This window comes from Tursiops truncatus, chromosome 12, assembly GCF_011762595.2.
Source record: "Tursiops truncatus isolate mTurTru1 chromosome 12, mTurTru1.mat.Y, whole genome shotgun sequence".
NCBI classification, from domain to species: Eukaryota; Metazoa; Chordata; class Mammalia; order Artiodactyla; family Delphinidae; genus Tursiops; species Tursiops truncatus.
The window spans coordinates 77,821,033-77,845,729 of record NC_047045.1 but is presented as its reverse complement, the minus strand read 5'-3'; the positions used below and the strand labels follow the sequence as shown (position 1 = coordinate 77,845,729).

At 41.1% G+C, this 24,697-nt stretch overlaps 1 long non-coding RNA gene across 1 annotated transcript; it reads left to right on the top strand.

Annotated features, from left to right (window-relative positions):
* The first annotated feature begins 2,130 nt into the window (after positions 1 to 2,130).
* LOC141276107 (uncharacterized) lies at positions 2,131 to 13,224 on the top strand. Its single transcript, XR_012325053.1, has 3 exons — positions 2,131 to 2,253; positions 2,815 to 2,890; positions 13,161 to 13,224. It is a non-coding gene; the product is annotated as an uncharacterized lncRNA (long non-coding RNA).
* The last annotated feature ends 11,473 nt before the right edge of the window (positions 13,225 to 24,697 follow it).

Below are 24,697 nucleotides of genomic sequence, written 5' to 3'. Positions count from 1 at the left end.
TAAATATATATATGTAAGATAATAAATTTGCATTATGTTGTTGCAAGGTGCTAAATTTGGGGTAATTTGTTATAGCAGCAATGGATAACGGATACAGATAGAAAGGTGCAATGTTATCAATGTGCCAATTCTCCTCAAAACAATCCACAGATTCTAAGTAACTTCAATCAGAATTCTGAAAAGGTTTTTTATGAATCTTGATAAGCTTATTGAAAAAAAAATATTTAGAAGAATACAGGAATAAGAATAACCCACATGAAATTAAAGAACAAGAATCGTCAAACATTTTCCCACAAAGGGCAAGAAAATAAATATTTTAGGCTTTGTCCACCTCTGTCATGTCTACTGTTTTGATTTATTATTCAATCCTTTACAGATGTAAAAACCATTCTGAGCTCAAGGGGTGTATAAAAACAAACCACCAGCTAGATTTGGCCCATGGGCCGTAGTTTGCCGATGCCAGAATTTTTCTCGTATTGAGAAAAGAGAAGGTGTAGAAGAATAGAGATTGTGTGGAACTACTCAAATAAGATTATAAAACATGCGAAACAGTATTATTTACTCATACACACACATAATCACATGCACGTAAGTGTACAGAAATTAAATTATGCACCCCAAATTCAGAACGCTGTTTGTTTCTAATAAGAGGAAAAAGATGAAGGACCTCAATAGTTTCTGTAATATTTACTTCTTAAGCTGGATTTTTTAATAGGTATTACTTAAGCTGTAATTTTGTATGCACCTGATATATTTCATAATATTAAGACATTCTTGGTAGATTCTTTGCTCTGCTAGGCAAGGGATGACTCCTCAAGTTATCAAGGGACATGTGGATTGTCCTCAGTGGATGGAGGTTCCCAAGTTCATCCTTCTTGAGGGTTTACGCACTTATCCCATATATTAAAGATAAGGGTTTGAAAACACTTGGTTTTCTGGAACCCAGGAAGGCATGTTCAATTCATCATTGTGTCTGTGTCAAGGAAGCCTGGCTTGTCTCTCAACAACAGATGTCTAGAAATTTTCCAGAAGTCTGTGGTGAAAGAGACCCAGGCTGTCTTAGCCTCTCCCACCACTGCCATCTCCTGACCCACATGATCACTTGCCCAGTCACTGTGGGATTTGGATTTTTAGGACAACACACCAAGATCCTCCAGTCCACAAAGATGTCCTTTTCTAACACTCCCTGTCTTGGCCACCATCACACAGTATTGAGTTCTAGGACCCTCCACTCTGCTTGTATTCATTTACTTTCTTCAAACCCTGGAGTAAGTGTCAGAATATGGTAAAAACACAATATGGAAAGAAAATATGAGAAGGGATCTGGCACAAACCCCCCCCCCCACTACAGCAGCTTGGGGGCCGGGAGACAGACCCAACCTATGTGCAAGAGCAGCTGGGCAGGAAGACAAAGTGTAGTGCCCAAAGAAGGGCTGTGGGTTGGGCAACGGTGGACATTAAGACTTCCAAGAGACGGGCATGTCCCAGGAAGGAAAGTAGACCAGGGTAGTAGAAATCCCAGATGGGTAGCACATTGGATTGAGGATGGCAAGTGTCATCAACAGGAAGCTTCACACCCAGGAATCAGAGTACTGGCTGCAGGACTGGGTATCAGAGGCAGAGGTGCCTGGACTTGACTGAGGATGGCAGGGTAGCGAGAACCGAAACAGAGCTCAGTTCTCAGCAGTGGAGCACACAGGAACCCAGGAACATCACAGGGCTCTGGGGTCTGGGAAGCTGGAATATTCAGTTCCATGGGATGAAGCGATGGAGCTGTTTAAATTCTGCCCATCTGTTGTTTGAATTGGTCCTGGAACCAGGGCAGAGCTCAGCCTTGCGGTGAATGGCAAGACCCAGCCTAGCTCCTGTGACCTGGGGAAAGTCACTGGAAGAGAAAGGGGAGGGCAGCTGCCTGTTCCTCTTCTTCGTACGCTTGTCAATTTCCTCCCACCTCTCCCTCCTGTCCCCACCCAGGTATTAATTATTTGTACTAACATCTGCAGCACATTGTTCAGATTCACTGCTGGTACAAAGAAAGTGTTACAAAATAAAGTCGTGTTATTGTATTGTTCGAAATGGTGCATCTTGGTTTGAAAATTGCTTACGTTTTGGAAATGTCTCTCCATCCAGCATGATTAATGTGATACATACAGGAGAGCAGCAGAGTGAGTGGAGAATTAGAGTTGGTGCCAGTTCACCTCGAAGCATTTATCTTTGCTTCTTTTCCCCCTGGTGCCTGCACTGAGCCTGAGGGTAAGCTGACACTTTTTTTTTCTTTTTTAACAAATTAAGCTTCATTTTCCTTTTCACGCGTGTGTTAAGAACCTTGAAAGGAATGAGCAATGTCTGCAGCCTCCAATACCGGCTGCTGTGGCAGGGAAGAAAGAGGTGACAATGTCCCACAGATTCGGAAAGATTATTTAATGGGGCTGTGGCAGAGGTAACAAGCACAAAGATACTGTGCTGCCAGGACAAAGCAGGTTCTCTCTTCCCCCAGCCTCGTGCTACATGATGTAACATTTAGCTTCTGGCCTAACGTGGCATCTCTTCCCGGCTTTGATTTATTCCCACTTTTGCAAATCACGGAGGTATGTTATAGGAGATGCATTTAGAGCCGTTGTTATAGTTCATTGAGGAGCCAGGTTTTATCCCTACCGGAGGAGAATCTCCTGCATAGCAGGATGAGTGACCCAGAATAAATGGAAAAAAGGGGGGGGGGGAAGAGAGACAGAGAGAGCAGGAATGTAGATGTTATGCTGGGAGGAAATTGTATTTACCTTGATTGAAAACTCTTTTATTATGAACATAATTTAGATCAGAATGGAAAATAGAACAACTGGGCTCCTTGCCTGGACGGGAGTGTTGCTGAGTACACAGCCGCTACAATAATGTAAGTGCATATGTGATGACTGTGTTATTGTGTTTATATACGAAAGCACTATGCTCCATCAGAGGAAATGAAAAATATCTCCATGGGTTTGCTCAGTCAGCTTCTGTAGCAGAAAATGCTTGGAGGTGTGGAATAGTAACAGTGGCCAAAATGCAGAGTCTCAAAGAACTATGCAGGTTTGCATGAAAGTCACATGTCCACTGGAAACAGTGCAATGCTGACCAGACCCTGGCATCCTCAGAATAGTTGATCCTGTATTGTGACTTGGGCGTAAGTGCTCCTTGAGCACGAATTATACCCACAGCTGATGAGTTGGGCAAAATAATGTGCAAGGCAGCAGTGCTGTCTGCAAGGAGCTTACAGTCCAGTTGAGCAGGCAAAACAAATACAGATAGAGAGATAATTAGAATTGGGGGTGGGGGGTGGATTTCAAATGAATTGCTGAAATGATCCAAATTCTAAGGGGAATATTCTAGGAATTTAGCCACTCTCTCCAGAATGTCTGTGAGTATGTGTATATATCTATACATATACACCTATATATTAACATTTTCTTTACATAGATGATATGTTTTTACCTTTTTATCCTAACACACTCAATTAGGAAGTCTCTGTTTCCTTATTTCTAAGACTTTCTCCATGTCAGAGGTACACTCCGGACCACAGAACTGAGAGTGGAAGACTTTGTCTTCACATCCCACTCTCAGCAGCATAAAGGAGTCTCTAGATGTTTTCCTTGTCAATTCAAGTTGTAATTGATGCCCCCGCCACCGGCTGTGCCCACCCCCACCCCCACCCACACCCCACATGGTGTGGACTACTGCTAGTGCTGGAGGCGAAGTAAGGCTAAGAGGAGGGCAAAGAAAACAATCAGCTCCGAGCTTCACTCTGTGCTAGAACCATGGAATGATGCTAAAGGTTTCACCTGTTATCACATCTGATTCATGGAATTTCAGCAAGAGCAGGGACCTTGTCTTATAATCAACACTGTATCCCCTCTACCTAGAGCTGGTCTTGGCAGATAGAACATGCTCAGTAAATACCTGTTGAATGAATGAATCTTTATAGCAAACTCTGTGACGTGTATCATTACCTCATCTTACTGATGATGAAACTTCAACTCAAAGATTGAACCATCTGCACCTGGTCACACAACACATGGATACAATTACCCATATTTAAGACTAATTAGGTCTGACTCCAAAGGCCATCTTCTTTCCACATAAGCATTGTTGCTGAAAAACAGAAGGTCTAATAAGCCTGACCTCAAAGGGCTTACCATCAAATAGGGAAACAACACTTAGCATGTACAAGCTGAGAACAAATGGCCCAAGGTAGGATGTGATTAAGAGAACGGAATGCTTGTGCAAATGATTTCCCTGAGCACGCCTTACGCTCACACAGCCCCAGCACCCTTTCTCTGGCAGCAGCTACTAACCCACTCACTCCCACATCTGTACCATGAGGGGGAAGGAAACTAATTACTAACACACTTGGTTTTGTCTACCCATGTTTTTTCAGGCCAAAATAACTTACGAGTAAGAAAGTAAACAAAAATTTTAACCTTATGATACCAGTTTACACAAATTTTTTTTCTGATTTTGCTCTCATAAATTTCTATCAGATGGGTCTGGAATACTCAGAAGAGTTCCCTGCCATTTTCCTCTCTTCTTGCATCAGCTCACTGTGGTGACATGTATTACTCACAAAAGGTCGGCCATGCCTCGGACCTGAGTTAAAGACACCGTTGACAGGAGACAGGAGAGGGGTTAAGCACATAGAATCTGGGGTCAGATGCCAGTCACGTGTGTAAAATAACCACAGTTGTGAGACTCAGATGATAAATGCCACCATAGGAAGATCAGACGGTTACCACTTTAACCCGGTGATAAATTTTAGTGTCACTAATGGTGCGACAGCCAGAAATTAGGTACCTCCCAATGTAACGTAAAATGAAATACACAGCAACGCCTGTGAAGCATTCTTGCCGGAATGTTCAACCTAAATCTAATTGGGCTTCTCAATACAGGGGACAGAGGAACGGGTTAGATGACACCACAGAAAACAATCAGACAAATGCAGAAGGAGGGACATTTTAAAGATAAAAGACCTGCTCTCTTCAAGCCTAAGTCATGATTTAAAAAAAAAGAGAGAGAGCAATGTTGTACTGTAAAAAAAAATGAAAGGGAGGATTTTCTAGATCAAGAGATATTTAAAGAGACATAATAGATGTGACAATTTAATTCTGGTTCAAACAAAAGAGCTAGAAAGACATATGTGGAGAAGAATTGGGGAAATTTGAATATACACTGAGTTTTAGATATTGGAGAATTGTCAAGGATGATAATAATGTTATGGTTATGTAGAAAATGTCCTTACATTTGGAGGTGCATACTGAAATACTTAAGAGTGTAACGTCGTGATATCTGTAACTTAAAGTACTTCCACCAAAATAAAAAAAGACACCAGTGCAGAAAAGTATGAATAACTATTAAATATAGATGATGAGGACTTCCCTGGTAGCACAGTGGTTAAGACCCCGTGCTCCCAATGCAGGGGGCCGGGGTTCAATCCCTGGTCAGAGAACTGGATCCCACATGCCACAACTAAGGAGCTTGCATGCCACAACTAAGGAGCCGCAGTTAAGACCTACACCTATACGTAAGCCAAATAAACTAAAGACAATGATTTTTAATACAATTTTAAATGTGGTAAAATATACATAAGATGTATCAGCTTAGCTATTTTTTAAGGGTAGATCAGGGTTATTAAGTACATTCACATTATTGTGCAACCATCACCACCATCCGTCTCCAGAACTCTTTCATCCTGCAAAACTGAAACTGTGTACCAAGTAAATGACTTCTCATTCCCTCCCATCCCCCCAACCCCTGGCAACCACCATTCTACTTTCTGTCTTTATGAATTTGACCATTCTCGGCACCTCCTATAGGTGGAATCATACAGTATTTGTCTTTTTGTGACTAAAGACAATTATTTTTTACGTGGCTTCCTTCCTGTGTTCTGCCCATCACTTATGTACACTTGGCCATGGGTATTTGCCCAATAACCCACCCAGCAATTGTACCAACACATAAGCCAGGCAATTTTACATTCAGAAGACCACCTCTTTCCACTTGACTTTTGCATTTAGCCATCACCATGTCAAATAAGGCCTCTGTGCCATAGCCTGTTTTCTTTGTTCAAAGTTAAATTTGTAAGATCAAAACACTCTCCAATTTGTCTGTACCAATCTCTGGAAGCCTCCTCAACGTGGTATCAGCCTGGGTCATGCGCAGCAGACACCAAAAAGAGGGGGGACCAAAGCCAGACTCAGAGAGTAAAAATAAGCAGTCAGGAGTCTGGAGACAAAGCCATCAACAAAAGATGTCAACAGGCAATATCACAGACAAAGAAGTCTCAACTGAAGGAAGATCCACTGTGCATTTTCAGTAGCTCCACTGGAGCACAGCAAGGCATCACGTGTGTCAGAGGGTGCCCTTTACCAGCAAAATGTGTCCAGTGTATAAGACATATTAAGAAAATATTCTATATTCTCTCCTTTTATTGTTTAATATTAAATTAAACTAAATCATATTTCTTAATCATCTCATTTCTACCAACAGAAGATACCAAATCCAAAAGCTGAATGGAATCTCACTTAATTCAAGTGTTATTTCTTCTATTTAAACACCTTGCTTTATATTAAGAAACAAAAACCCAGGTCTTAGGACCGAGAGGAAAGAGGGATCTTTTGTCTTGGATAGTTGTTTCTCTTAGGAAAAGTGATGCTGGGAATAAGAAGTCAAAACCAATTTGACCTTTGGCCCTGAAATAGCACACACTGAATATCATGAAGCCATAATTAGAAACAGTGTTCAGGAACTAATAATAATGTATTTTTCAAACTGATATTACTGTATATAAAACTTTGTAATTAATTCTGGGTCCCAGAAGGATTAATTGTTTCTCATTTTGGTAAGAGTCTGCCTTTCTGTGCCTCAGATTCTTCATATTCTTAGTCAAGGCAGTAATTTTCAAGTTTCAGAGTTCAGAGTTGAAGTCCTGACAGACATAATCATTTTCATAATCACTGAAAAAAATCTTCCATTAAAGAATTAAGCAGTTAAATCTTGACTTTACTTCATATGAAAGTGTCATGGTCCTGAAAATTGCATCTCTAGATGTCAATTCTTATATACCACTTGGGCACATCATTATTCTTAATACACAGTTTGTTACAGAACCTCAGAATGTTGGAGACAGAATTGGAAGCCAACTACAACAAATTCTTCATTTTTCAGTTGAGGAAACTTTGGTCCAGACTAGTTTAACTCAGTTGAGTTCATGTAACTAGAATAAAAATTCCCATCTCTTGAATCTTATTTCAAGCTATTTTCCTCACACCAAATAAAAATACCTAAATAGTGAGGAAAGAAATAGTGAGAATAGTGGTCTTTAGTTAGAATCCAACTCCTAAGACATTTCCAGAGTCCTCTTGCCTGCCCAAACTTCTCCAAGATGAAGGATGCTAGTTTTGGATAGGAGCTAGTTTCATTAGTTGATTGGACAACTGGCTCAAAAATAGACTGTGTTGGCCATGATCCATGTACTGAAATGCCCATCATAACACCTATGGTGCCCCTCGTAAAACAAGCTGCAATCCCTGGGGACAATAAACAATGAACAATTATAGGGACTTAATTTGAATCATGCCTGGGTCAAATTTAAGTTACAAGGCAAACAGCTTCAGTCCAACCTCCTGAAGTAAGGTAGATTCTATGCTAAATTTTTAAGAGAGCAGATTCCCAGTGTCTGAATATATAGAGAAGATAATGGTAAAAGGAAGAGATTTATAGATTTCACCAAGAACCAGGATATCTTTTGGAAAATTAGAGTCCATACAGAAAAGAAAAAAAAAAAGTAGGCTATCATCTGAGATAAAAGCACCAGACTGTTAGGGTTACTTTTCAAACTTCAGAAAGTTTAAGATTAAGAAATGGGGAGAAAAATGGCTGGAAACATAATATCTGAATTATCCAAGATTCAAATAAAGCAATCAAGGAGGAAGTGCAGAACATATCTGAGCAAAATAAGGATAATAAAATAAGGATGCTGCAACCTAAGAACTAATAGATGGGAGAAGTGGTGAAAGACCAATGTAGTGTGCATAACTGCTTCACATAAACATTAAAGACTTATCAGACCAAATGGCCAGATGGAAATACATGGTAACAAATGAGGGCTGTGATATAATTAGCAAGTAAGGAACCAGATAACCTCTTGCTGCCAAACAAAAACTCCGTATAGGAAGAATATGGTGTAAGCACGCGGGAGGGGATATGGCTTTGTATTTTAGGGCCTCTTAAACAAAAACAAGTTGCAGAACTTTATGAGCAAAGGAAATATGATAGAATCACTGGGGATAGAAAGTGCCATACTTAAATATCTAGATCAGAGCTTGGCAGATAACAGCCTGCAGGCCAAATCCAGACTACAGCTTATTTCCGTATAACCTGCAATCTAAGTGAAGTTTAAAAAGGAAATGTAGGGCTTCCCTGGTGGCGCAGTTGTTGAGAGTCCGCCTGCCGATGCAGGGGACACGGGTTCGTGCCCCGGTCCGGGAAGATCCTACATGCCACGGAGCGGCTGGGCCCGTGAGCCATGGCCGCTGAGCCTGCGCGTCCGGAGCCTGTGCTCCGCAACGGGAGAGGCCACAACAGTGAGAGGCCTGCGTACCGCAAAAATAAATAAATAAAAATAAATAAATAAAAAGGAAATGTATTGTTTTAAAGGCATCATATTAAAAATAAATGTGCCTGAGTAGAAAAATATCAGTGATGTCATACATAGCAGAAAAGATGCAAATAAAAAAAATTTTAAGCTAAAAAAAGAATCAGGACACATATCTGAGGAACCAACCCCAGTATTAAAATACTTGTTAGAAACAGGGGAGCCAGAAAGATAGCAAGAGAATCAATGAGACCAACTGAGTGATGATCACAAAATAAGAAGTCCATGCAGGTCTGAAAAGGAGATAGCAGAATGAATCATCTTATAAAGGAAAGCATTAGTGACAGTCTCACTCCTAAATTAACTTTTTGTTTGTTTGTTTTTGCGGTACGCAGGCCTCTCACTATTGTGGCCTCTCCCGTTGCGGAGCACAGGCGCCGGACGCGCAGGCACAGCGGCCATGGCTCACGGGCCCAGCCGCTCCGCAGCATGTGGGATCTTCCCGGACCGGGGCACGAACCCGCGTCCCCTGCATGGGCAGGCGGACTCCCAACCACTGCGCCACCAGGGAAGCCCCTAAATTAACTTTTGAAGCAGATCAGTGACAGATACAAAGTCAAATAGCAATAAATAAACTAGATGTCTAGTTTGTCTAGTTTTGTCACAATTTTCTTTCCCAAACTTGAGTAATCACTGGAAATAAATGGGCTCTACCCAAGAGTTTAGAAGACATTTCAAGGGTGAAATTTGGGATCCACCGAAACTTGTGCAGACAGATCAATTTAATGGAGCTGCTAATGTGACGAGCATTCACGAGTAAGGACCAAAGGGTATGATTCCCTGTGCATTTAAGAATAAGATAGTCTGCAGAGTAAGGCAAGATAGCTTCTGAAAGGGATATTACACCTCCCTAATATTCTGACGGAAGCGTGCAATAAATGTCCTCCATTTAAATACTCAGTAGGCCTGGGTGGGATACGAGTCCATGAAAAATTATGCATATTTGATAGTTCTAATTACAAAAGCAATATTTATTCTTTGTAGAAAATGTGGAAAACACAGAGAAGCAAAATGAGTTCAATTAAAATCATCCATAATCTAGCTAACCAGAGATATCCACTGTTGATATTTTGCCATATATTATTTGGGACCAAACACAGAATTTAATTAACTGTTTTATCTTAGAAGAGAACTGACACTGGCTCCCAAAAAGGAGAGAAGGGAAAGGAAAAATATTTTTTAACTTGTGCCAACTCACAAATGGATGCTAAGATCTTAACAAGAGACTGTTTACAATAAAATCCTCAGGTCTGCACATGACACTAAGTTCTTTTTAATAATGAAATATTATGCCACTTATGCAGAGGAAGCTGTGAAATTTTCACAAGACTGCATATGGGAGCAGAAAACTGGCAGATGAAATTCCTTATAGGCAAGTATAAGAGAATACATTTAGGGAAGTGTAAGACCAATTATCCTAGAAAAGTGATGGATTCCAAGGTTTTAGTCACCGCCTAGAACATGGAGCATGCCATCATTACAGACTGTACCTTAAAGACAATGTACTGATTCAACTAAAAGATTAAAAATTATGCAGAAACCAATATTATACTCTCAAAAAGAACTGTATATCCACAGCTAGAGTGCTCTGTGCATTCTCAGTCCTGCCTTAAGAAGGGCCAAAATAATTCAAAGAAATGATCAAAGCAAGATAGGGGTAGGGAATTAAGAGGTATATTTTATGAAGAATAAAATAAATAAGCTAAAATGATGTACAGCACAGGAATATAGCCACTATTTTATAATAACTATAAATGAGGTATAATCTATAAAATTTTTGAATCACTATGTTGTACACCTGAAACTAGTATAGTACTATAAATCAACTATACCTCAATTTTTCAAAATGCTCAAAAAGGTCAAAGAAATGAAGACACTTGCCTGTGAGAGTCGGTGATTATAATTGGTATTCTCCAGTCTCCAAAGTCTAATTGTGATAGCTGAAATCTAAATGAAATGAAGTCTTTAAAATAGTGATATTTCTAGAGTAGGAGATGCTTCTTAACCTGGGGTGCATGGCCTTTAGAATGGCATGCACATTTTTCTATACATATGTATTTACATGTATCTGTATATAAATATATATAAATAAAAATTGTATATATTTATGATACGTATATATTTCTTCTGTTGATTAGATGCCTAGTTATCATCAGATTCTTAACAGTGGTCAAAACCCCAAAATCTCAAGAACTAGTGGTCTAGATGGTAAGGGTATGGATTCAGTCACTAATTCCTGGGAGCAGACCTTGAGGCTTGCAAGAGAAAGTTTTAGAATAAATCAAGTTGTGTTTATCCCATGAAAAAAATGTGAGGAGCTCATTTCCCTGAGAAAGGCTGTAGAAGAAGAAGACGTAAACTTATGAGACTGTTTGAGGGAGATGTTTTAGGTAGATCTCTGAGTTTCTGATATTGGGGCTCCATGAGGGCAAAGACTGAGGTCTCTTTTCTTTGCTGCTCTATGCCTAGTGCTTAGAACAGGGGCCTGGCACGTAGTAAGCACTCACTAAATACTTGCTGATCACTCAGGAGCTAGTGGGATCTTGTTGGCGCCATCAGAGGTAGCGCTGCCTGAATGCAGGGTCTTTCGCTGGGTGGCATTTCTGACATTCACAAGGGTGAGGCTCTTTCCTCCTTCTCTCTTCCCCATATCCTCATCTCATTTTCTCACTTGATCGTCTACCACCAGGAGGGCATCTAGATTGTGGAAGAGAACAGGCACCACATCAGCAAAGAACCTCATTATTTGGGCCTTCGAAGAAGACAGGAAAAAAGACCTAGAAATGAAATATCAAAGAATTTATGAACATAAAACAGGTAGTTACCACTGTTAAATTGAACACTGTCAAGCAGATTAATTAGTTAACATTTGGAAAGTGCATTGAAGATGAAAATTGCCAAATAAGGGCTTTGCATGTTGAATCAGTTTCTCATTTGTTATAACTGAGTGGCATAAGAAACAATTCAGCTAATAGTTGAGACAACTATTATGCCCAAAATGGGCTATAGAAGGTCTTTGGCCCTCAGAAGACTGAGCCCAGCGTAGCCCCGCTTTAGGATTTAGGGAGAGCATCTTCCCCCAGTATCTGTGAGGTTACAGCTATGGAGCTACCATCCCTGCTGTTCTCTGCTTTTGTTTGCCAATCCCTCTGCTCCAGGCCTCTTGCAGGAGACCTCTTAAGGCCAGGTGAAGGCTTTATAAATAGCTTTGTTAGAAGCTTCCAACCCAACTTTCGATTCTGTTAAAATGGGATTTCAGCCAACCTCCCCTGGATGGATGGATGGAATTCCATTCTTCTACAATATTGTGGTATTGAGCTATCCAGGTATTCTTGAAACCCAATAGGACAAGAGCCAGAGCTCAGTACCAAGAGCTAGCTCGGCCTGTGCAGTCAGAACAGATACTCTCCCTGGAAGCAGGTGTCACTGAAGAGAGAATCCCGGATCAGAAATTATCTGGACTGGGTGGCTGATAGCATGTGAAACCAAATTCTTTCAGTATAATTTGTCTCTGGAAAAAAAAAAGGGTTCTACATGTTTGATGTAGTTTTATCTATTTATACAGGATTTTTATTTTGACCAACATTTGTTTTGATTTACTTAAGTTTTAAGATCCCTCCTACTTCCAAAAAGAACTGAGACAGCTTATAGATTAAAACAAAGTACAAACACACTAAAGCAGCCGGGGAGAAACTAGGACAGATAATGCATTCCTATGCTGGAATTCTTAGGACACAGTGAATATACGTTAGTAAAAAAAAAAAAAAAGTATTGGAACTGAGGTTAAAAAATCCTGGACTCTAGGCATAACTCTGTCCCTAATGAACTGTGTGGTCTTATGCAATCATTATTCCACTGGCAAAATAAAGTCTCTCGAAGTCTTTTAACGTGATCTTTTTAAGTGTTTAAAGAATAACGTTCTGGCATTAGTAAGTCAGGCAAAATGGAGTGGGTGAGGTTGTAGGGGGAACCGTTAAGAGATTGAAGTGTGATCCAGGTCCAGCAGGGATTAACAGTAGAGATGGACACAAAAGGAAGCAAAAAAGCTGTTTAAGGAAAACTTGACAAAACTTGGAAATTGACTGGATATGAGAAGGAACAAGATGATTCAAAGATACTGTGAGTGTTTGTGGCTGGGAGCGTGATATCGCTGTGCGTAGAAAGAGGAAAATGTTTCTAGAAAAGGAAGTGCAGCCAGGACAGAGCAGAGTGAGCTTGTCACGTGGAGTTTGTGATGACCGGAAACCATCCAAGGGAAAGATCTATCATGGAGTCATGTCTGGTGCCAGCTGCACCCAAGGCAGGAGACACTCTCTCTGAAGTCATTAGTACTTCAGTGAAGGAGCAGATGAGCACAAACAGGAAGTGTGCAGGGGAGTGGAGTGCTGAGGGCTGAGTCCTGAGTTAACCTGGTTACTCAGTACCAACCGAGCCTTTGTTTCTGTCATTAAAGGGTTTTAATCTTTGCTCTTCTCAGGTATGTTCAGTCCCATTCAAAGAGAGTGCCTGCTGGAGAAGACAAGCAGAGAGATGAGAAACTGAGTCTCTGGTGGGTGTTCACCTGGCCTGATTGGCTGAGTTGTACTTTTCTCGCTTTCTTGCGCCTTTTATTGGATGGTGCCACTTAGTCGAAGGTCCTCTTCTGGATGCACGTTGACACCGGGCAACCTGGGATTTCCTGAACTATGTAGGTAGACTCAGTGTGTTTCATCCAACTGTGTTTTATTTTCATTTTTCCAAGTCTGCCCCTGTCCATTCCAAGCTCCCGGGCTTCTAAGAGTCATCTTTTGTGCTGTGCTCACTGCCCAGCTTCTCCAGAAACCTTGGGCAAGTTAAGTCAAGAGTTTGTTAAGGTCTCTTTCCTCCCATTTATCAAGAGCAATTGCACAGATCCTGTATTCAACCCCATGATCTCTTCCCCTAGAAAGGTACTCAACTTTGTTAATCCTCAGGGGCAGGTAGATAGTACTGGGATTTTCCATTGCAGGATATATACTGCCACCCACATAATAAATTATAGAACAATGTACTAAACTACCAAAATACTCATCTTCAAAAAAGAAAAGCATTTTTTATTTTCCTTTTAGTCTTTCCCCTTCTAATCTTGGCATCAAACATACCATAGTAAAAAAGAGGTAAATGTGTTTTATGTTAGAATAATAAGCTTCTCTGAATATAAACTGGATATCTTTTTGGTATGACACACATTTATATAACATATATACTAATATATTATTATCAATATATTATAATGGAGTATTTTCCTGCGGGGTAGGCTGTAATGTATATGTCTTAGTAATTGTAAAACTTGATGGCATGCAAATCTAAAACATTTTTTCAATAACAGAGTATAAATGATATTTTTGAAAATTTATTTATTTTTGGCTACAGTGGGTTTTCGTTGCTGTGCGCGGGCTTTCTCTAGCTGCGGCGACAGGGGGCTACCCTTTGTTGGGGTGAGCGGGCTTCTCATTGCTGTGGCTTCTCTTGTTGCGGAGCTCGGGCTCTAGGTGCGTGGGCTCAGTAGTTGTGGCTTGCGGGCTGAGTTGCTCCACGGCATGTGGGATCTTCCCGGACCAGGGCCCGAACACGTGTCCCCTGCAATGGCAGGCGGATTCTTAACCACCGCGCCACCAGGGAAGCCCCTATAAATGATATTATCAATGTAGTTGATGCTAACATTTGCTAAACCAGCTTTTCTAATGATATTCATTTATGACACAAATACAACAATAAGACCAGACGTGGAAGAAATAATGTGTGTAATAGAAAAGAAAGGAACACCTAAGGATATAAATTCGACATGATTTGGGCTTTCTTGGAGAGCTGTCAGTGGTAGAACATTATTCCTGGTAGCTCTGGTGATCCAGGAAGAAGATTCTCCCGTCCGTGGTTCTCAGCTACTCGTGAACTGAAGTCAGTCAGAAACAAGTGAATGCTCGGGGCGGTTGGAGAGCAGAGCAGCCACAGCAAAATGGTTCTTCTCTCTGCACACTCAGAGGGCAAACTCAGATGAAACAGTCTAAGGGCAGAAGACGGTGGAACTCCACCCACGAGGTAAAAGTAAAAGAGAGCACGTGTGTGTTTGAGACAAAAAAAGAACAGAGCTGTAGGAGCCTCCAACAGAGAAGCATTAGCCTTCGGAAGAACGAGATCCCTGTATTTCTCACTTCTAAGAATTATTTGCACCATCTCTGCCCTGACATATCATCAAATATTTATTTTGAATGTAAGTGGAAAGTTCTGAAAGTATAAGAGGAACATTGCTAGAATTAGAACCAGTCGGTTACGTTGTCTCTATGCTACTTCCTAGCCCTGTGGCATGAAGCAAGTTATTTAACCTCTCTGCCTGGTTTTTTATTTGTTTTTTTTTCTTTTTCATTTTTTTTTATCTTTCTGAGCCTGTTTTTTTTTTAATCAGTAAAATGGGAATAGTAATTATAATGTGTCCCTTACAACGTTGTCATCGAGATTCCTGAGATAGTGTAGCTGGAAAGAATTTTGTAAATTTTGAGTGCTAGGCCAATGGCAGTTCTTAGCAATTCTCTAAGACCAGTGGCATGTATTTATCTATTTATGATTGATATTGAGCTCAGTTCACTTGGGGATGAGCAAGGTCACTCAGGCAGTTGTGGGGGTGATTTGTGAAGAGTTCCACCAGCGTTTGGGGAGACAGGGTCTGTGGAAGGTGGCAATGAGACTACAGGAGGCTGCACGAAGGGGATCGGCTCTGTAGAGGCTGTCTCTGTCTGACCCTGGATTCCAATGGCCTTCCAGAAGTTACAGTGGTAGGGGTTTGGTGCCTATAACAAATGTACCTCTGGGTGGCTTCCTTGCTGGAGAAAAGGGGGTGAGAACCTCACTGATCGAGCGCTAATTCCCACCTCAGCCTGACCCCAGCTGCCACTGGGTGTCATTGTGAAGAATGACTGCTGGAGTCGTCCCACCCAGACCCTCTGGTGTCCCTGAAGGTCTGTGCACAGGGGTCCTTGGTCATCGCTAGTTCAAAGGGATGTAGACAAGAAAAATGGGAACAGTGACCAACAGGGTCTTATGTTTAGTTAGCTTATTTCATTCTGCTGACTCAGCCCGCCTCTTTTTTTTTTTAATCTTTCTTTCTTTGCTCCAGGCCTTTCTTCTCCATGTTTCTCCTTTTTGCAAACTCTCTTCCTTCCTTTGGACTTCCCTCCTTTTCTCATGCTTTTAAATCATTCTTCTCCCTTTCCCTTTAAATGGTCATTGTATTAAATCAAAACATTTCAATATCTCTTATGCAAAATAAATAGGGTTTTAGACTCTCTGCTCTTAAAATATATAAACAAAAATAATTTACAAAAAAATGAAATTAGGTTCATTTATTTAATGTAATGATCTTTTTTTTTTATGTCAGAGGCCCTTGATAGGAATTTGAACTTTAAGCAGTTTTAAGTGTTAAAAAGTCCACAACTGTCACCACAAAAAATTCCTGAAAAACTCCTTCATGAAACATATCACTGTAAAGCAGATTGTATCGTCCCATAGAAACCAGTTTGTAATTAGGGGTTGTGTTCTTGATCAAGGACTTAAATTCAATAAATCATAGATATGACCAACAATAAGTCATAAAGGAAAAGACACAACAATAAAATTTTATAGGCATTCGAAATAGTAAAATTAGGCCCCAGGTCTTATAAAATGAGCAAAAATAGAGCATGCACCATGACTACGACCAGACCCTAACCTGCTATTAACTACACTGATCACATAAAAATACAACTCTACCTTGTCATAAATTTGACTAAAAATTAATATATATAATGGATATTAAACATTTAATTAGCAATAACTTTGTGTGCTGTCCTTGACTTTAGAAAAACTTTCTAGGGAGCCTTTGGGTGAGTTGAGCCTCCTTACAACGCCAGCTGGTGAGCAGGGACTAGGTCAGAGCGTGGTGTTGGCCTTGGATGGGGTTCTGTTTTACACTCAATTTAGTCACTGAGACAAGTGAACATTCTAATTAAATTTGTAGGGGAGGGACTTCCCTGGTGGTGCAGTGGTTAAGAATCCACCTGCCAGGGCTTCCCTGGTGGCACAGTGGTTGAGAGTCCGCCTGCCGATGCAGGGGACACGGGTTAGTGCCCCGGTCCGGGAAGATCCCACATGCCGTGGAGCGGCTGGGCCCATGAGCCATGGCCGCTGAGCCTGCGCGTCCGGAGCCTGTGCTCCACAACGGGAGAGGCCGCAACAGTGAGAGGCCCGCGTACCATAAAAAAAAAAAAAAAGAATCCACCTGCCAATGCAGAGGACATGGATTCGACCTCTGGTCTGGGAAGATCCCACATGTCACGGAGCAACTAATCCTGTGCGTCACAACTACTGAGGCTGTGCTCTAGAGCCCGTGAGCCACACCTACGGAGCCCGTGTGCCACAATTACTGAAGCCTGCGTGCCTTGAGCCCGTGCTCCGCAACAAGAGGAGCCACCGCAATGAGAAGCCCGCGCACCACAACGAAGAGTAGCCCCCTCTTGCTGCAACTAGAGAACGCCCACGTGCAGCAACAAAGACCCAACACAGCCAAAAATTAATTAATTTATTTATTTATTAAAAGAAAAATTTGTAGGGGATGTTCCACAACTTTAAGATCTTGTTTAAAGTTAATAAGGATCAGAAGCTGGAAAAGTGGACGGACCTCAAAAGAATGAGATTCAATAGGGATTTATGATGAGATTGTCATCTCAGTAGAAGAACATTTCCTGAGGTCTCATCAAGCTAGGGGAAATACAACTGTTGTGTAAGAGGTTTAAAAGTAGTAAAAGGGCTGATCATAGATAAGGTTAATACCCTAAGTTAAAAGACATAAGTAAACATAAAATAGGCACATTTTGTAAGTATAACACATAGACATTAAATAGTCAATAAAAGCAGTAACTTAAGATTTGGGGGTTCCCCTAACCCCTCTGCCTACTGTAGCAGAGCACACAGCACCTGTGATGTCACCCAGTGTGACAATAGAGAGTGACATGGCTGTCTTCCTGCTCAGCTGTGTGTTCCCTGTGTCTTCCCGTCTTCTACCAAGCTGACCAATAACAAGCCCTCAGTCAATGTTTGTTGAATGAAAGGACAAATTAACACTCTTTTTCAGTGAGAAGCACTTGAGTAGGAGTCAAAAGCCCTGAGTTCTAAACCCCCCTCAACCACTCACTGCAACTGGATCTGGAATAAGTTCCAGTGAGGGGGTCCCTCACCTTTTGAATGCAAAGGACCACATTTATTACTCCTTCCGATGTTGGGCTCATGCCACAAAAATACTGGACTGCCAAATCCCTTTCATTAGGCGATCCTTTATAGCTTTCCCTTGAGACAACCAGCGTTAGCACACTAAGTCTATATGATTATTGCCAAGGGCTGAAAAATTACATTTTTATAGTCTATACAGTTTATCATTGGTAAATATTCCCCCTTTTAAAGGTGAAAACAGATGATTGCTACCCTTACATAACTATATTCAGAGTCTCCAAGGTGAAAGCAGTCTTGATGGTATCTGTGGGGCCTTCTCATCCTAACTTTGAAATCTGAATAATTTGGGGTTAGGGCCTAGAGAGGAAAAGCTAGGATGTGATAACAGTCTACATCCAAACATATGTAATCATGGATAAGTATTCGTGAAATATAGGAAAAGTGAAAACAGGGAAAGAAAATATGAAAGGAATTATCTATTTAAATGGAAGAAATAGGGATGTACATTTTTAAAAAGCTCTCGACAGCAAGCATTTCCACGCACAACACAGAATTACCCAAAGAGACATCAGTGAATCCCGTGGTCCTCTAGAAGGGACTTGAAAAACACATGGTCCTCCCTCAGCAGCCAAAGGGCCAGGAATCCATTCCATGGCGTTTCTGACTGGACAATGCCAGCCTGGGATTTGATGAGTGAGACCCCAGGGCAATGCCTCCCAATCCAAGTGTAGACGGAAAACTACCTTAATCATTAGCTATATTCTCAGAGGATGAAGAGTGAGGGGAAGAGGAGCATAAGAGAAGGGGGAGAAGCCAAGCCACAGACACTGCCCTGCTGGGAGACGCAGGAGGAAGTATTGAAAATGCCCCCCTGGAATCCAGAGGGAAAGGCCTAGGACCACAGCATGCTCTAGGTCGTCCCCAGGTGCGACACAGCTGCTTCAGGACTGGGAGAGCTCAGGAAACACGCTCTTCCTTGCTCTGCCTGAGCTGCCCCATGCATCCAATGGAGACAGCCATTTTGCCTCATTCAACTGGGGTAAAAGGAGGCATAGGTACTTTGAAAAGTTGAAGAAGTTGCTAAACTATGGCTTTTAAGAAAGGCATAAACAGCTCTGTATATCTGGGGTGAAAGAGCACTTTTGCATAAAGGCTGAGGTGTGGGCTGCTGGCTGCCTCTTCAGCCCTACGATGCTCTGATCCTGGGGCCGGGGACAGCGGGTTCGCAAAACCATCACCTCCGGTGTTGTTGCTGTGCTTAGGAAATCAGGCCCAGAAAGGGTAGCCTTTTCTGACAAGAGCTTTAAAAAAAAGAAAAAGAAGAAGAAAAAAAAAGTTTCCAAATTGTTCTTCCCTTTAAAGTACAAAGAAAGAATAAAAGAACTGAAAAAAAGGAAGACAGAAATCACAGAAGAAAATAAAAAGATGAGGGTAGATTGGAAAATTTGAAAAATGAGGGAAGAGAATAAGAAGGGGAGAGCGGAAAAGATCAGAGAGATAAAAGAGATTTGTGGAGAAGAAAAAAAAAGAGGAACTGAGAGCAGATACAGGCCAACTTGAAAAGAAATGGAAGAATGTGTAAAAAAAAACCGACTTCACTGAGCACAGGAATAAAAAGCAATGCCAAATAAAAGGCAAAAGAAAAAAGCACTAAAATGAAAAAGCTATCAGAAACGGAAAATGTCACATAGAGATAAAAGAGATTTTTTTCAAATGGGGGTAAAAAAATCCTCCAAACATTTTTATTTAGTTAGCCAAGGAAGAATATGAATTCAAGAGGATAGGGAGATAAGAAAAGGAATGACAAACAGTCATACAAGAAATTAAATAATATTAAAGAAAAGAACAAGGAAGAAAGGAAACAAATGATTTTGGCAAAAGAGAAACTCTTATATAAGAAATTTCAGCAGCTAAATTAGGTTAAAACCCTTTGTAAACATCATCCTCAATCAAAAGCATGTATTGAACTCACTTTGAACCTGGCAAACACAGGTAGGGAGAACACAGAGGCCCTTTAAGGAGGAGAGAAGACAAATCAGAAAACAAAAGTAGTTAACCTGGAATAAAAGCTCCAGGGCGCACAAATCAGTCTTTTATCCTGTCACCTGACACAGAGAAGGCATCCTAAAAGTATCTGTGGAATGAATAAATGAATGAGTGCATGGATGGGTGGATGGGTGGATGGATGGATGGATGATGGATGAATGAATTGGTAACTCTGTGGAGTTTCAGGAGCCTCCTGTGTGTCTATAACTCCTGATGACACAGAAACATTCTCTGCTCCCCAATGTGGAAACTCCTCTTCCTCCTTTGTTCTGCCAGCAAAAATGACAAAATCTCTGTGATCCATGGGCTACTCACCAGGGAGTCATCCCAGTCCCATTTCCCATTAGCAGGGGAGAAGGGAAATGTAAAAGTTTTTAACTTTTCAAAGCATTTCTAGACTAGCTCATTTTATCCCTGGCAAGTTGAGTGAGGCAACATAATTATCTTTCATTAAAATCAACTTTGAGGGCTTCCTTGGTGGCGCAGTGGGTGAGAGTCCGCCTGCCGATGCAGGGGACACGGGTTCGTGCCCCGGTCCGGGAAGATCCCACATGCCAAGGAGCGGCTGGGCCTGTGAGCCATGGCCGCTGAGCCTGCACGTCCGGAGCCTGTGGCCCGCAACGGGAGAGGCCACAACAGTGAGAGGCCCGCGTACCGAAAAAAAAAAAAAAATCAACTTTGAGAAGTCTAGTGGTCATTTTAATGACCCCAGAGAAAGAAAACAATACCAGTCATGGGATAAGACGGGCTAAATTGTAAGATTCCCTCAACACCTGAATAAGAGAGATTTCAGCACTACTGTGATTGAAGACAATTTAGCTTCACTCAGGATTCTTTGAAAAAGTGAGAGGTTAGCTGGGTTTTAAAATTTGAAAAAAACAGGGCTTGAGGATATTCGACTAGGAAATGGAAAACACACAAGCGTGAGCACCCACCATTATCGTACACGTAAAGCAGTCAAAATCAACACTGAGAATTCTAGCGCCATTTAAGTGGCCTTGAATGAGGACCCAAAAACTCTCTCCACTCACTTCAACTGTTTTCGTAATAGAATCTACTTCCTACCTACCAAAGCCTAACACTAAATTTAGAGCATTTTTTTTTTCCTTTTAGGGATACCCTTTATAAGGCAAATACTGTGATAAACCTAGGGAGACACTAAGCAATAATTAAAAATGATTAAATGTGTATCAATCTCAAACTTGAAGTTATACAACTGCAAAGGTTAGTTACAAAATAGAGTTTGTATTGCAGGGAGTGGTCCTAAGACCTGCAAGGGAATTTTTCATCATTTCCTTGAGAGCCAGAAAAGCAATACCAACAACTATGGCCAAGCTTCAGAAGAGCAACTCAGAGCTAGACAAATATGTTTTTATGTCATCCCAGAGACTTTCAAGTTGCATATTAAGTATGGCATATTTAAATAAATGCATTTAAATTTATGGCATGGTAAGCCATGTTCATTTCAAATTGTCAAGAAATCCATTAGATAAATAGCATAGACTTGTCCTTCTAAAAAATATAATATTAAATTGGGAAATATTTTAAATAGGATTTTAAAGAGTTGCTCATATTAATGGAACTAATTACTGAAGGGTGTCATGTATACTATCAAGTTTCTTCTCTGTTTGAGAATAAATGGATTTCCTTTCATGTCTGCTTTCTTCAGATCAGAAATAATCCAGGTGTTGAGAGAGCCAGTGGTATGTTGTTACTACCCTAACTTAAAAAAAATCAAAATATTAATATCAGTTTCTAAAGTGAGTACAATTATTTAATTTATGTAATATGACTCATTTTCTAAGCTTGTGCTACTGGAAATGGATATTATTATTCTCTTCAACTGAGCAGAGTTTAAACTCAGACTCACATATAAATGAGGGTCACAGAATCAGAAATTAAGATGGGTTATACAAGAAGAGAATAATAGAATGTTCTTGGAATTGGAAGGAACCTTGGCAATCATCATAGGTGCTTAATAAATATGTCAATTGGAAAATGTTACCAATAATGAAAAAAAACTGGATTTTGGAAAACAGTGCCAGTTATATGTGAATCCATCCTAATCACTGGCTATTTTCAGCAATTCCGGTTTAGGTGGTCAAACTTTTTTTTGCAGTGTAAGGCAAAGAGGAACTGCACAATAACATACCCATGGGTCTGAATGAGTTTTTGCTGTTGAATTTGTTGCTGGAAATCACTTTTTAGTGGCCACAGTCTCCTTCAGGAGCCTCTTAATGAGACCTAGGAGGAAAAAAAAGATCAGAAGATGATGATAAAAAATGATACTGCAGGGCTTCCCTGGTGGCGCAGTGGTTTAGAATCTGCCTGCCAATGCAGGGGACACGGGTTCGAGCCCTGGTCTGGGAAGATTCCACACGCCGTGGAGCAAGTGGGCCCGTGAGCCACAACTACTGAGCCTGCGCGTCTGGAGCCCGTGCTCCACAACAGAGAGGCCGCGATAGTGAGAGGCCCGTGCACCGCGATGAAGAGTGGCCCCCGCTCGCCACAACTAGAGAAAGCCCTCGCACAGAAACGAGGACCCAACACAGCCAAAAATAAATAAGTAAATTTATTTAAAAAAAAAAATGATACTGCAAAAGGTATGCAGTTAGGCTGAAATGGACCAGAAACATTGATCCACTGACCTACCTAAAAGGTAAAACATTCCCTGCTACAAAGTGGACCTTTTCTCATCAACTTTTTAAGAGCTCCTTAGGGCACTCTTTAACGCCACATAAAAAGTGTTTGCCAAAGGAACCCTGGGGTACTAGAAGGTTGTAAGTGACGAGCTAATTCTCAGAAGAGCTTTGGCTATATTGGATCACCATAGTATCAAGTGAAGAGTGCCACAGGACCTCAGAGCCCTTTTCCTGCTGAAATTTACTCAGTCATGATCATCCTATCATTTTTTTTAAAATGAAACAGAAATAAGTAAGTTGGAACATTCATCCCATACTGGGAAGCCAAACTATATTCATGTATATTATTTTATTATTTTTTGCCTAGTTGGCCATGTCTGGTTCCTGTTTGGGTAGTGATTGGAACATACTGACAGATGTGGAAGCATGATTCAAAACTCAACCAGGGGGCATCCCTGGTGGTGTGGTGGTTGAGAGTCTGCCTGCCGATGCAGGGGATGTGGGTTCGTTCCCTGATCTGGGAGGATCACGCATGCCGCGGAGCGGCTGGGCCCGTGAGCCATGGCCGCTGAGCCTGCGCGTCCGGAGCCTGTGCTCCGCAACGGGAGAGGCCACAACAGTGAGAGGCCCGCGTACCGAAAAAAAAAAAAAACTCAACCAGGGCAATTTTTCCAAAAAATAATTGAAGACTGCATTCAAGCCTGGCATATACATAGACACCTGCTGTATTTGCATAGCCCAAGCTTACAGGAAGTTTTCATCAATCATTTTCTGTGTGTAGAATTATCCAACCAGAAAACCATTACTTATTTTGCTAGAAAAAATAGTTTTGTGTTTCTTTGCTGCTGGATTAGTTGCATCCCATCTCCCACTCACCTCCCTCCCTCCACCAGCAAAAAAAAAAAAAAAAAAAATGTTCATATCAAGATATAAGGATCAATGTCCCAGTTTATAAACAATCTTGGCTTATTTTTAAATCTCCAAAAAATGTAGATTCTGTCACTTCTTTTCCCAATGTGCATAAAAATTCTATCTTCTGTCACGTACCTCTTCATTTATATTTATTGAGTGTTCCTCACTATGCCAGGTGCTAGGAAACTAGTAAACAAAAGAGAGAGACAAGTGTTGATTAAATAATCATAAAAAGTATGAATTACAAAAGTATGACTGAAGAAGGTGCTATATAAAAGGATAAACCAGGGGAACCTGATATAACTGTAGGTCTGGAGTGGTGATGGGTCAAGAAAGAAGCAATATTTGAGCAGAGATTTTAATAAATAGACTTTAATCCAACAGAATTTGGGAGGGAGAGACAAGAGAGGGAGGAGAAAGTTGCAGGCAAGACAAAAACAACACGTGCAAAGGCCCTGGGGCAAGAGGGAGAATGCACATTGAAGAACAGAAAGGCTTAAGAGAATGTAATACAGAAAAAGAGTGAGAGGGTTGAATTAGCTGAGGCTGGAGTATGTGAGTTTTTGCAGGCTTCCTAAGGAGTTTGATCTTCAAAAGCAACTGGAAGTTATTCAAAGGTTTCCAGATTTACTTTTTTTGTTTTGTTTTTGTTTCGTTTGTTTTGTTTTTGTTTTGCGGTACGCGGGCCTCTCACTGTTGTGGCCTCTCCCGTTGCGGAGCACAGGCTCCGGACACGCAGGCTCAGTGGCCATGGCTCACGGGCCCAGCCGCTCCGTGGCATGTGGAATCTTCCCGGACCGGGGCACGAACCTGTGTCCCCTGCATCAGCAGGCAGACTCTCAACCACTGGGCCACCAGGGAAGCCCCAGATTCACATTTTTAATAGCTCATTCTGGGTACAGTATATTAGAGTGAGGAGGTCTTTCAATTGACTTAAAACAGGTGACAGTAGTACCTGCTGTAAGGATACCAGTGAGTTAGAGGGGAGTGTATGCATTCCGGAGATATTTAGGCAGTAAAACCCACAGGACTTGGCCTTGTTAAATGAATACATGAATGTATTAGTGAATCAGTCCTCAAAACGGTTCACATTCATTCACTCTTCCCACTTCCCACACTGACTGAATTTTAGAAAAATTCTCTATACAAATGGTAATTTTTAAAAAGAGAAAGTATAAAGTACATCCAGTGTTTTATG